Raw genomic sequence first — 14,961 nt, forward strand, 5'->3', positions numbered from 1 at the left:
TAGACTTTGTAATAGACAAAAGTCAAAGAGTCATCTGAGCATTGTTAATGCATTGTTAAAGTGGCCCTATTGTTCACTCATGGTTCACTAATGCAATGTAATAAACCAGAGAAAGATAGGGAATTCTATTTTAATTGGACTGATGCCTAAACAAGTGCTGTGGAATATCTTGCTTGCTACACTGAAGATAATTAAAAGGACATCTAAAGACCTATTACCCTTATTAGCAGATCCAAAAGAATACAAGATCGTTTTCGGTTGAATAAAGAAATATGCCACTAATCAATCTTTCTTGATTCATAATTGGAGATTTTTTTTTTTATCCAATGCCGGAAACAGCACTCGCCAGATACTTAACAATAATACATTTACATGAAGACAAGTACAGCATGTTATTTCGGTCACACTGGACTTAACCAAATAAAATCATTGGAGAGATTGCAATTGTTCAATTAGGATTCATTAAGGTTTTGTGGTTGGCTGAAAGCAAATGGGCCCTCACTTACTGTATCTCGGGGCACGGGGGTCAAGGATTTGTGGAGAACGTGATTGGTCGCTCGTAACTCCAAGAGTGGACCAATTGCAGGTCTATATGATGACCTTTGGCCTCCGCAGCCTCCTCATCCTCCCAACTCCACAGCTCCATTTAGCCAACATGAGCAGCTAAAGGACTGCTGAGTTGTACTTCAGAAGTCCTCCAGTCCAATCACTCATTTATCCTGAGAGATTTTATCACTCTCCAGAGAGAATTATCAAGAGGCATAAGCAAAGTGTGGGGCTTTGAACCGGCAACCAACAATTATCAAAGTTACAAGCCTTATTGGCTAACACGGTGTCCATGAAGTCATCTTTAATGGGAAACAATTGTGGTGGTTCAAAAAAAACCTGCACAATGCAATGGTCCATTAAAGGGTCCATACATTTATTTATCTTTATTTATACAGGGGAAATCAATGAGAGCACTTGGGCTCTCTTTTTTATGGGCATCCTGTTTAAAATACAATACAAACAGAAAAACAAACAAAACAAATACATTAACATGAAAAACAGGTGCAGATGTGTGTATAAAAGTTTGTTATCAGATTATTAAATTGTGTGTTACCAACATATCCAATTTTGCTTTTCGTTGGAATATATTTAATTTTTGTGAAACAAAACAGCTAAAAGCCTCTCCCGTCTCAGTTCTGGTGCAGCTTGTCCTTATACAGTCATGTGATTTGGTATTAAATGTTCTGGTATCAGTGATTAACAAACAGGTGAGGTTTTCTGTCAGGTTTTGAAGTCGTCCCTTATAGATACATTTTCCATGGTGCTGTTCTTCTAACACATAGTGATGGCCAAACCACCTTTTCATAGAGAACACAGTGATGGGTTGCAAATCCATCCCCTGAAATAAAACAAATGGCAGAATGAAACTGTGGATCCAAAGGTTTCAAAGCCTGAAGTCTGCATGTACAACACATCCCCATAATCCAGTATGGAGAGGAAGGCTGCTTGCACTATTTCTTTTCTGTAATTTATTGGGATACAATATTTGTTTTTGTAATAAAATGTTAATTTAAATTTTAAACAGTTACATAATTCTGAGATATGTTTTTTAAAGGATAAGTTTTCATCAAGCCAAAATCCAAAAGTGTCAACTCTTTCAATGAATGCACCATTTAGTGTATAAAGATTTGTAGCTTGTGTGTAACTTAAATGTTTTGGGGTTTTTGTTTTTTTTTTAAAAAAATCGTATACTTCGTTTTATTTGCATTCAAAGACAGTTTAAGATTTATGAGGGAATATTAGATTTCATTAAAATTTAGTTAATTAATTTTGCATAACAGAACTTTTAAACTATAGACTAGAATGTTTTTCTTTTTTGATTTATTAATTAGTTTAAAGGCATGTATTTATTTTAGGCCTCGCAACTCTCCTTTTTGGCAACCAGTAGTTGGCTCCATAAAGATGTTGCTTTGCCTGGAATATTCCATAGTATGATATTGCTCAAGAATACCATGCATTCTTACTGTGAGCAAAGTCTCTTGTTCACAGATTTGACCTGTAACGTGGCCTGGTGGCATCAGTTACTTGTCTCCATGGAGATAGATAGAGTTAGTGCTATTCTATGGAACAACATTCTTGGTAAAACAATAACAATAATAAATAAATCTTATTGTGTTTGACATGAGACAGATATACATTCAGTTCAGTCATTCAGTCATTAGTTTTGTCATCATGTTTTCTTACATTTTAAATCACTTCACATTTTACTACCAATAATAATTAATTTCCTTGAGAACTATTTTACTTTCCCCTCTAGAGACGATTTGAAGATACAGAGAGAGGGCGCATCCAGTGGCCCTTTTGGTCAGTGCAAAAATATTTTTCATTCTACAAGACCAGCTTTGCTGCGATCTGCTCTAATCCCTCCCACTTGAACCTTAGTCTACCGTGGTGCACATGCCAACAGATTAGCACAATGCGCCAAGATAATTCAGCCATCGCAGGCCGACTGTGATCTCTGTCAAATCTATGAAGATACCTACCCCCGCCAAGCCCAGATTAAGTCCACAGATCCACAGCCTTCGCCCCTCTTAGGCCTATATTAGCATTACTACTCAACGCTTTATTTATACATTTGTGTGATATGAAAAACAGATAAAGCTCAGTTTGAGTGTCACAAAATCTGCACTGGTTTAGATCGATGGATATCCAGATTGAGATGAGACCAAGAGAGCAGTGTAATCCATATTATATGCTGCAAAGAGGGAATTATTTAAGAGTGTCTTTGTCATACTCTTTCTGGCAGTGGGCATTTTGGGACATGATGACAGAAGCCAGACCCATTCTCCAGCAGATTATGTGATTTCAATTAAGAGGCTGAAGATTTGGGAATTATGATTTACATTTTCAAAAAAGATTGAGTGAGATTTGCCAAAAGAGAGAAGGCAATTGCTAAATCACATTTATGTGTTTGTGCTAATGGAGGGTTATTTGAATTTGTTTGATTTAGTCTACCAGTAAACTGACACGTAGTGATAATCTCACACAACCAAATGCAACTTTATTCTACCTCATGTAGAGGATTGTATTGTTTTACCTTATGTATATATTGTATATAATGTTTAATCAATAACATTTTCATCAAGTGCCTTTCATACATCAATATGCCAAATTTACAGATCTCCAAAAGCACGTGGAATAATTTATTCTCAGTTTAAAACTTTACACTTCAGGTTGGCTCTCAAGATTGGCAGCCCATGTGTAATTTACCATGTTTGGTTGCATTTCCTCAGGACTCTTGGCTGAAACAAACCCACAATCAGAATCACCTGTAGTAGACAAACACGAATAATCTGATCAGATCCATCCGGCCCAAGTCCACCCTCCTCTGATCGCAGAAGTTTGGGTTTGGGGGCCTTAAGTTGCCAGACTCTTGCCTGTGTTGTTCCCAATGCAGATAGTTGGAGAGTGAGCTGTTCCCGCGGCGACAGACTGTGGCCCCTCTCTGCTGTGCTCAAGGGCCCTTGAGGCGGCCATTATCTGGACGCCCGCCTCGCCGAGGCATATGGGTAATTACTGAGCTAATAGAGTGATGGAGGGAGAGGCACAGGCAGGAGCCTAGGCCAATTAGATGATGCATTAGTGTTCTGTCTTTTGTAAGCACCTAATGTGTGGGGAAAGGCTGGGCGAGATCGAGAAAACGTGTCATTTCTGAAGGGTCAGGATCCGTGTGCAAACGCAAACACTCTCTCTCCTTCTCTCCCTTTCTCTGCCTCTCTCTCCCTCTCTCTGTCTCTCTCTCTCTCTCTCTCTCTCTCTCACACACACACACACATACTGCTCAAACTGTCGCAGTGTGTAACAGTGTGTACTCAGACATGTGATCCACACACTCTCTGATTACAGCGCTTTGTTTTGCTCTTTTCTCTAAGTGTCTGAAGAGTGTGAAGTCCTAATTATGACACACTGGCTCACACACACACACACACGAAGCAAATGCAGATGAGTCCAAATAAACCAGGAGACCCTGCCCAGTCCATTGAGGTCCGCTATGAGAATCCACTCCATCAATTACATTAAAGAGGCTGCCTAATGACGGACACAGCTGTAATCACACTCAGCTGAAGCATTTCACACCCGCATCTTTGTTTGCAGCTATTATCATCAGCTATGAGGAGACAAGTCTGATCTGGAGTATCACCACATTGTTTTGTGTTAAGAACGTGCTTTTGTCATCGTCCCGTCTGTGCACATTGTTCAGTACATTTATCCAGTCCAGCTGCAGAGGAACAGGCCAAAGAAACTGCACCAACTTGGCAATTTGTTTGGGTTTCTTTCTTGTGTTTTTTTGGATTCAATTAATTAAGTCAAGTTAATTTTCAAACTTTTCTTTGCACAGAAGTGGATTTATTCTAATTGTTTTGTTTTCTCTAATGCAATCAAAAATGTTTTATTTGATTAGCAGTGTATACAATATTTGCGTTACATATTACCAGCATTGCAATTTAAACTTAATAGTACCGAGTCACCTCCAACATGTCATAATTAAATGCAAATTTCCCTATTCAGTTTCTCAATTATTACACCTCTGTGAAAATCTACATCTGTCCAGTGTCGCGAAAGGGCGTGCTGGACTAAAGCATATGATTAACCTGCTCGATGGCATCTTTGTTATCGGCATAATAACTCCAAGGACCTCTGTTTTATTCTGCGCTGCCCGCTTTAACCACAACCTCTGTACAGTGTTTCAGCGACACAAAGCATTCAATGCAGCCCCATAACCTGTAATAGCCGTTATTATTATTCCCAATTTCAAATAGCACAGCTTATTATCAAACAAAAGATGAGATTATTAGTGATATGATGAACACATTCTGAAGTACTGTATTTTCGGTTGCTGTTATTGGCCTAAAATTGGTCAGTTTTACATATTTTTGACCTTGCGATGATTAATTGCCCATAATTGTAGGTAATCTTTAATGAGATAAGTTGCGGTAAAACAAGGGAGATGCGTTTAGTCTGATCTTTGCTGCTTCAGAAAGAGGCATTGGTGAAGTTCAAAGATGTTCCCAGACTGCGTCACCTTGAGGAGTTAGCTGGAGGCGATCTTCATATGAGCAACGTTTTCACAAAAGCAACAAAGGAATAGAAGCTGGCATTGAAATATGTTTTTATATCACCCACGTGGAGTGATTATGACCCACAGGTGTAGGTCTTACATCAGAAATTACACTGCCTGGCCAAAAAAAAGTCGCCACCTGGATTTAGCTAAGCAAATAGGTACGAGCCTCCTATAGTTGGTCAGGTCTAGGTTCAGCAACAGCCTGTGCTCAAAGAATGAGGTCAGCTGACACCTGAATATACTGAATGACCAAGTTATTCCAGCAATGGATTTTTTCTTCCTTGATGGCACTTTCAAGATGAAAGATGAAATTGTGAAAGAGTGTTTCAGGGAGCATGAAACGTCATTTTCACACATGGATTGTCCACCACAGAGTCCAGACCTTAACCCCATTGAGAATCTATGGGATGTGCTGGAGAAGACTTTGTGCAGCAGTCAGACTCTACCATCATCAGTGCAAGATCTTGGAGAAAAATTAATGCAACACTGAATGGAAATAAATCTTGTGACATTGCAGAAGCGAAATTGAAACAATGCCACAATGAATGAGTGCCGTAATCAAAGTTAAAGGCGGAACAACCAAATATTAGACTGTGCAACTTTTTTTTGGCCAGGCAGTGTATGAAAAAAAGAATCAGCAATCACGGCAAGTAAGATGAGATACGAGAACCTTTATTTGTCTCACAATGGAGAAATTCCAGTGTTGCAATGTAAAGTTAAAGAACAGCAAAAACTAGAAATATGGTATCAAAAATAAAGATAAAATATATTAAAAATACACTAGAAGCTAACAAATGTAACTAGAATATCAGCGATACTTTGAACAGAGTTAGCTACCAAAGGGGCAAAGAGAATAAAATAAAATGCAATAGGGCCAGAAAACTATTATTTACAATAAGTGATAATGGATAAGTGGTTATAACTATGCATAGCAGCATCAACAGAAAAGAATGAAATCTATAGTATTGGCTAGAAGAAAGTGTCTCTCCCCTCCTCTAGATCTCTCTCCGGCAGTGAGCGATCCAAGTGAGGCTGGATTGTGGGAGCGTCGGAGACCCAGTAAAAACCAAACACATGCTAATGTGCGACCTGCCTCTCCAACATCACCTCCTGCCATAGAGACCTCGGGCTCTCAAGTACAGCCAACCTGGTCCTTACTCTATCAATGGGAGGCCCTTCTCTAGCAGCCATCCTTCACTTCTGCAGACAGAGAGCTCTCCTCTTCTTCCTCTGTGCTTCCCAATGACCCCATGACCTGTCCCCATCTCCTCTCCTGCGTTTGAGGGCTCTTCAGACGTCTACTGAGAAAGAGCAGAAGCCTGTGAACCAACCAAGACACTGGAGACGATGTGTCCGAAAACAGAAACCAGGGACACATTTGAAAAGCTTAAAGTAGGAGGTATGCTGGATATAGGCCCCAAAGGTTATGGCTATAGTTCTTGCATTAAAATGTGATGCCCTGGTATTCTCTGTAATGCTAATACTACGTCTTTGTGTTAGCCGCGGTATGCTAGCCCTCACCTCCTGTAGCCAGTGTGGAGTGGCCAATCAGGGGGCATAATAAGGGGGTAAACAGCGCTGTTGTCTAAAAGGATCACGTTTGAATACATTGTAAGCATTAGCATACATTAATTATGCAGCCCTGTTAAAGGTGCTAGCCATTTCCCAAATAAGCCTCTGTTGTTGTTTACAGATGGGGAACGCTTCCAGGAAGCTGGACACATGAAAGGAAAACTGTTAAAAGTGGTTTGCCATCGTCACGTCTGTAGACCCTGTGGCATTAACAATCAAAAATTCTGCTTTTCCGAGTGATTACTTTGTCATTTTGAAGTCTTGGATGGGGAAAAGGAATTGAGGCAGAGAGCTGAGCCAGAATTTCCTGGAGGTAGCATATCTCTCAAGTCTCCACAGGGGCTGGAGAGGGGCTGGAGAGGGGCTGGAGGAGGCGAGAGGGGTGCAGCTTCTCTTGCGTGTTTATCCACAGTAATCAGGAGTCGGTGGACCAGGAATGGGAGCTTGGCAGTGGGGGGACCCTGCCACATTAGAGAGGAATGAATAGCAACGCGCCAAGCCTGGCACACCAACCACTACACTGCACCCTTACTGATTTTGTCAAAACTTTTCAAAGTGGCAGATACGCTGAGACTGTTATAGAAGACAAACTGGAACACAGTGTTTTTTTCCTTGCTGAACTTTTATAGCAAAGTGATGTTGTAAAAACAAAAGAAACCGTTCGGGGTTGACAAAGAGGAGAATAGATGGTATGCGAACGACAAGCCACCATCTGCTCTGGAGAACGACCAAAATCTTGACACACTTCAGCAATCCCACAATCCCCTGCTCCAGGAGCGTTCCAGGCACCCCATTCATGCGCTACTCTCACTCTCAGAGTCTGTGCGATCCCCTTTTCTCTCTCCTCCTCAATTAAGTCATTAATTCTTTTCTTCGCCCCCTCTTAATGACCGCAGAGGCACAAACAAGCCCCAGTCGCTTCCTATTGAGGCCCTCTGATTGGGCATAATTGCTGTGAGTTCCCAAGTATAGGGAACCAGCCATGAGGATGGCATTGTTTTAGGCAGCGGTTAGAAGAAGGCCGAAGAAGAATATTCAGTTCATTAACACACAAGAGTATGTGGGGTGTGTGGAACAGGCCTATGAGGCGGGCCTGATTGTAACTGGACATTTGGATGACCTATAAAAGTCTATAGTGAGGGGGCATGAAAAAAAATATCATCACATTACAGTCCAACAGTAAAACAATGTGTGCAGCAGCTGCACATTGGGTTAAGTTTGTTAAAGCATCTTGGTTTTAGTGCTATCAGTGGGATTTGAACGTTCTTGCATTTTTAAAATTCTGAGAAGCAAACAGACAAAATGCTACATCCAACTCCAAACCCATGAAGCCAAGCCAAGCTTTAGTTACTCTAAATCCTAGCTTAGTTTAGCCTATCTCTATCTAGAATATTGTTTTGGTGATCTGGCATTGTTTATTTGCCCAGTGCAGCTTTGTTCAGTTCCACTGTTCTGGCATGTATGTGTTTAGTTTAAGGAAGCATCAGGATTTGAAGTGACTGGTGCTGGCTTCATGTGAAGAGCTAACACACAGTGACTTCTGGTAGCAGCATCCACCAAGAAAGCCCTCCAAGAGACAGGAGTCCAACATTCTCACAGAAATCAAACCGTCTTGTTTGGCTGATTGTGCATTATGTGCCCATCTGCAAAATCTGGGACTGTGTCTGAAAGAGTGTGTTTTGGGGACCTGATGAAGGGGGCAGGGCCAAAGAGTAGTGTAGATGAATGTACCAAGAATTAGTCCATCTTTAATACCACATTTACACATTTCAGCAATAAATGTATGTTTGAAATACTCACAGATCGCTCTGTTTTAGGGGAAGAGCAAACAGAGCAGGGGAGAAGGACAAACACTGAGCTGTGGACAGATAAAAGAGTAAATCTCCAGATTAGAGATTAGCCATAGTGGCAGATTTAAAGGGCTGTCTGGTCCGGTGCCAGCATGCTCCAGCATCTCTGTGTCTCATGATGTCCAGGATGGTCCAGTGGTCCGTCCCAGTGCATCCCAGTATCCTTACCCATGTTATCCATTAGCTTCAAGGCCATCTAAACAGAAAAAGGAGGGGGGAAAAGGTAATAATACACCTGTCTTCTTCATGTCTGATAACTTCTATCCAAAGACGTCTTATAATATGTCCATCCGAGAGCAGCCAAAGATGGCAAAAGGCTAACTTTGGACAGGGGTGTTGCTAATGCTAAAGTGGGCTGGTATCATGCTGTGATAATGTAGCCCTTGGCCTGATGTTTATCTTTGATGTTTTAGGCCCTCTAAGCACTTCTTATTGGGTACTAATTCCTGTTTTTACATGGGTGTAAGTAATCTGTCATAATCAGAGCATCCATCCTAATACTGTTAAATGTGTAAAATGTGTATGTAGGTAGTAGATCAAAAATTTCTGTTACACACTCTTGTGCTATAAATCCCATTGATCTGAAGCTTAAGTTGGACTAAGAGCAACTTTTAGTGCCATTTAAACCTTTATATCTTTTAAATCTGGTTGAAAATATGTTTGTTTATACAAATGTTTACATCACTAATTTCCAACACTCATTATTAACATCTGCTTTTGCAGCTTTTTCATAATACTGAAAAATGACAATTAATCATTGACTGTTGTTTGAACTAATGCATTATGTTATCAAACATAACATGACAATCTGGTTTTCCTGAAGACAAACAGGAATATTTTTGGTATAATATTGTGTTTGATATAATGAACTACATTTGCTTGGAAGGTTTCCCAGGTATAAATAAACCAAGCATCATATCCACAACATAGCGTTTATAGTGCCTACAGTTTGTTGTGATAAAAATGTAGGCTCAGATCACTGGTTTTCTTTCAGTTAAACGCTGATGCTGATTCACAGACATGTAACAGCACTATTACAGTAACATCTGTGTGTGCCAGCTCCTTTGTCAGTAGTCTTGTTACTTCTTTCTTCAGTGTGAATGTTCTCTATTATATATGTTTTTTTTTTATAAAATACTGTCTCCAGTTAAGACAGGGCCTTGAACAAAGACAGCTTCTGGTTGCTGTATAATTCTTGTGTAAGAGGCTTACAGACCAGTGGTGCTCTGATATGGGATGAGATCTTGGAGAGGCGTGTCTTTGGACCCAGGAAGCGGTGGCCACTGATTGGAGAATAGAGCACTTGGACGGAGCCGGTGCTCTGGGGCATCGCACACACCCCAAAAGACGCTGGGACACAATGAGAAATCACAGCTCTTTCACTCTTCGTCCATCTGCCCGCCACGGAGCGTGCTCAGTGTGTGCCACTTGGCCAAACTCTGTCCCATCAGCCACCACAAAAGCCCCCCGATCCAATCACAGGGAGCAGACCTACGCCAAGACCATGAAACGGAGAGCCAAGGAACAGAGCAGAATCAACAGCCCATTCTCCTAAGATCACACACACACAGCACCAACACACACAGCACCCACACGGCACACATGAACACACCAGGCCAAGAACACACAAAGACGGGCTGAAAATGGCAGATTTAAGGCTGGCCACAAATGCACCGTTTTCTCATCTTTGCCTCAGTCTAGCCCGGCTCTGTCTCCAAAGGTTCCAAAAGATACATGAAGTTAGCATGAGTTGAGGAGGACACAGCGACGCACAGTCTCTTGTTTGCTTAAAGCTTGCCGGGCCTCTCCCTGGCTGCCTGTTAATTGTGTGAGAGCAGGTCATCAGTTGCAGTGCATTAGAATAATGGAAATAGATGGCAGAGACCTGCGGATGGCAACACAAACCATCTTCCCTATTTGCATGGCTGCGTGCTCCGGGACAATTATGTCATTATCACAGACCTCTATGTGTCATGTGTGTGCGTGTGCGTGTGTGTGTATGTGTGTGTGCTGTAGCAGGTGGGCAAATGAACCGAAGTGCCAAAAAAACTTTATACTTTATTCATCATTCTTTAAAAAAAACAAAAAAAAAAAACAACTTTTATATATAAGTATTTAATGTAATAATAATTTGTTTATTTTTTTAAATAGCTTGAAACAGTATTTTTGTTGAGTAAGGGGCGTCACCTTATTACAGATCTGTAACCTGGCCTGATGGCGTCAGCAGCTTGTCTCCATGGAGATAGACAAGTTTAATGTCATACTATGAAACAATGTAGGCAAAGCAAAAACATGAAGGAAGCTACAGCTAATCAGTTACTTTTTAGCTACATTTTACATGCACAATGTACACTGAACTTGACTTTTGACATGGAAATTCCCACTTCCCCACTTTTCTTCTCCCAAAACTCCCTTTGCTCTTTAACTCCTAACCTGAGCCAAGACCCAGACAACCCAGACATGGCATTGTTACTCACTTGCATTGTAAGTGTCTTTCCTTCTCTAACTTGTTACATCAGATTTGAACCAGACTGTAGCATCAGGAGGACCTAAGAAAACATGCAAAAGAGCACAGTGAAATGACCTTTGACCTTCTGACACTTCCTGTTGCCGTCAGACAGGGGATGTGCTGCGAACTCTGCTACCACCCCTGTCATGCTGTCTAAGGGTTTAGTTAAAATGAGTAAAATTGTTATTTAACTTATTGTTTGTAATTGCCAAGTGAGGGTTTAAGCTTAACCATATAAAAACATATTGAAATTTGTAAGGTTACAGTTTTCTACTGACAGCATTTATGTGTTAGACTATTGTCTCAGCTTCATGTTTCAACATTCACTTTGATGACATTTTCAAATTCAAAAGATATATTTTGTTTTAAATTGCTAATCACTATGGCGATGGTCTTAATTTGTCATTATTCTGAAACCCATGAATAGTGTTATAGCTTTGTGATCATTACTCGTTACCTGGACACACAAATGATGTTTTATACTTATCAGAAACATGTTAATACACAGTGTTACAATAAGAAAACATGGGTATACTGCAGTAGAATAATGTCTTCTGACTCTCCCTAGGGTGGGGCATTAAAGACCACCTCCGCCCTGTCACCACAGTCGTTATAACCTCATGTGCCCGCTGCTCTTTTCCTCAATGCATTTGTTAAGTAATAGCCTTTTCAAACGGACACAAAGTACAGGGTTTGATAGCACCGGGCGGATCACTGTGCTACCTAAATGAAAAAGATTAGTATTGACATGACAAATGTGAGCAGTCGCACAACAAGAGCCCATTATATCCATCAACAGTCTTCAGGCCCGCGTCTCTGTGTTAGACAACATGCATTTAGCTCATAGCAGAGGCATTGTGGAGGAAAAGGTGTGAGGTGCTTTTTTTCTATGAAACCTCTTACTGTGCTGTAATCAGGAGTGATAATGCCGCTCATTCTATGCTAATGTGTGTGTTTTACAGCAATCAGGTGACAGGTGATGATAGCTCACGCGCCGAAAGAGAGAGAGAAGCAGGGACCCGAGTATCTGTGTGTGTCTGTACGTGTGTGTGCGTGAACCAAGTGTGGACGCAAGGCACCATTAGTGACTTCCCAGGTCCTCTTCAGGAATACAATGGGCGGCCAAATTGCTTTAATGGAAAAAGGCTAATGCGAGACACACACGCAGCTACACCAGCACAACGCCTTAGCAAATCACTCAAGCCGCTGAGAGGCAGAGAAAAACGGGGAGGATATTATCACTTACACTTGAAAAAATACAGATGGAGGAGAGAGAGGATATAGACAGCGAGGACGGAGCTGGTAGAGGCTCCTCATCCACTTACTTCCACCCACGAGAGGCAGTTTTCCAAAACACAGCTAGATCAGGGTCTCTGATGTCTCCTTGCTGAATCACAATAATAATTTACACTTATAAAACTGTGAAAAGATGTTTGTGGTTTTGTTCATATAATAATTGTATCTTATAATGTGTTAACACTAAATCTCAGATGGACAGACTCAAATTAATGAGTCTATATAAAAATAAATAGTTGCTATCGTTTCCCAATATTTTATGATTGTAAAGCTAGCACTATGGCTGGATTTCAAATGACATCCCAATATTCTATAGGCCAAATATATTTAATACAGATGGAGGGTAACGAAAATGAATATTGCAATTTTTTTTCATGTTTTTTATTTATTTATTTATTATTTTTTTTTTTTTTTATATAAAGCAAGCACTAAAGTTTAGTAACTGATTCCCTGTAATTAACATGGAAAACTGTCTCTTGTGCTCCATTTGGGAGTATGATGTCATCACATTCCATAGCCTGAAAACAACCAGTAGATGCCATTTTTCAACTGTTCAAGTGGTATAAGTTTAAATAAGGCATGAAAAATAATAACCTTCAACATTTAGATTAATTCTAATTAATATAATAGTGAGTGAATAACAATGTGTCATGTGTGTCTATTTAAGACAATTGTGTATTTTTTATAGTTTAATGCCTGGATGGTTTGGTTTAAAAGAAAATTGACATATTACAAATGAAAACAACCAAACAGAAGAAATGCCACTTTGTTTTAGTTTTGTGCTTACTTACATGTGACAATGAAAGACACACTTCTGTAACAGCTGGCATCCCAGGCATCAACATCTTCCACAAGACAAATAATGAGCATTAGCATAGCTTTAATACCCACCTCACGTGGCTCTTTTCTTTGAGAGGCAGGTCAGACAGACGCTCACAGGGTGCTCTGTAAGGAGAGGCACGTCCCCGCCGCTCCTCTGTGCCCTGCTCAAGGCGCCAGCATCTGTTTGACTGCAGGCCATGCCATAAGGTTCATAGCTCCAAGGATCCTGGGTGCTCCCGCAAGTGCCCCATAACACCACCCCTCACCTCCACAGCCCTCCACAGCCCTGCACAGCCCTGCACAGCCCTGCACAGCCCTGCACAGCCCTGCACAGCCCTGCACAGTCCTGCACAGCCCTGCACAGCCCTGCACAGCCCTGCACAGTCCTGCACAGCCCTGCACAGTCCTTCACCGCCCTGCACAGCCCTTTTTTGAAGGGGGGAAACATCTAACTAACATGACAAGTTGCAATAGTATTGAAAGATGCTATTGCAACTTGAATGCACAAATTGACCTATGGGGGATTATAAAATGTTCTTTAGATAAATAGATGGATAGGTTTTGTTCCAAATGTGTACTTAACTAAAATAACCTGATACCTCACTGTAGTTAAAAAATCGATAGGATTTTGTGTGTATATGGACATTTGTGTGTGGATTTATGTGTGTGTGTTTGTGTGTGAGAGTAGCAGAATGCACGACTTGGCCAAAAAGACTTTCCCTCAGAGGAACAGACAGATTAATGTAAGAGATCCCCCTCCCACTGTAATGTTCAAGGCGCAGTCTCCCAGGACCCTCTATCTGTCACAGTAGCCTACAGGTCGCCCACGGCAACCCCCACAATCCCCGGCGTGAGAGGAAAAGCAAAGTGATCTGATGGCACACACGCTGATGTCATTATCAGCTTTTCATTTTATTTTTGAGTGTATTCACATGTGTTAAAGGTGCACTATGTAATTGTTCTGGGGGAGAGTGGCATTATGGTATTAAACTTGTCTTTCTCTGTAGAGACAAGGTCAAGTTGTTTTAAGTCTGATTGGTTTTTCAAGGTATTTTTGAGCAATAAAACATGTTTGACTGAATAAATCTGATATAGATACATATAGATCCATATTGTGGACCCTTTACCAGAAAAGTCACATAATGTACCTATAAACATAAAGGGATATATCATATGCTCATTGTTGGATAGGATGCTCACATTCGTAATTGAACTTGAATCCTCTGGTTGTGTGGTCAGAGTCCTAACAGTCATGATGTCCATATAAAATTTGTCAAGACTTTTTTTTATTATTATTAAAGTGAAAGACAATAACATTTTTTGGATGAGTGGCAAAACCTTTTGAAATCGTTACCATGAAATTCTCTTTGAGTCTACAAGATATATGTAGTGCACAGTCTTTCAGCCTGTGAACATGAATGACTCTACAAACAGAGCCAGGTACTGAATCAGAGCCTTACAAGTTGTAGAGCCTCCCCATGTCCTCAAGGAGCATCAATAGCAGTTGTCATAATCTCCTGCTGAGGATGTTCATAACAATAGCCTCTAGGGGCAGCGAGGAGGATACCAGCCTGGAGGGAGAAGGGGGAAGAGGGGAGAGAAACAGAGAGGAGGAAGGGGGGGGTCCTTGGACAGGAGGGGGGGCTCGTCGGATAACAAGCAGCGCGCAGAAGGTGTGTGTATCAGAGCGTGAGAAAACAGTTGAGACAGCTCGGGCCCACTGAGATGAGGGGCGAGCTAATGCTATGTTAGTGAGCTGCTAACGGCATGCCTGGGTCTTGGCGCTCTGCCCTTGTGCACAC

The sequence above is a fragment of the Periophthalmus magnuspinnatus genome, chromosome 24 (genome assembly GCF_009829125.3).
Source record: "Periophthalmus magnuspinnatus isolate fPerMag1 chromosome 24, fPerMag1.2.pri, whole genome shotgun sequence".
Taxonomy (NCBI): Eukaryota; Metazoa; Chordata; class Actinopteri; order Gobiiformes; family Gobiidae; genus Periophthalmus; species Periophthalmus magnuspinnatus.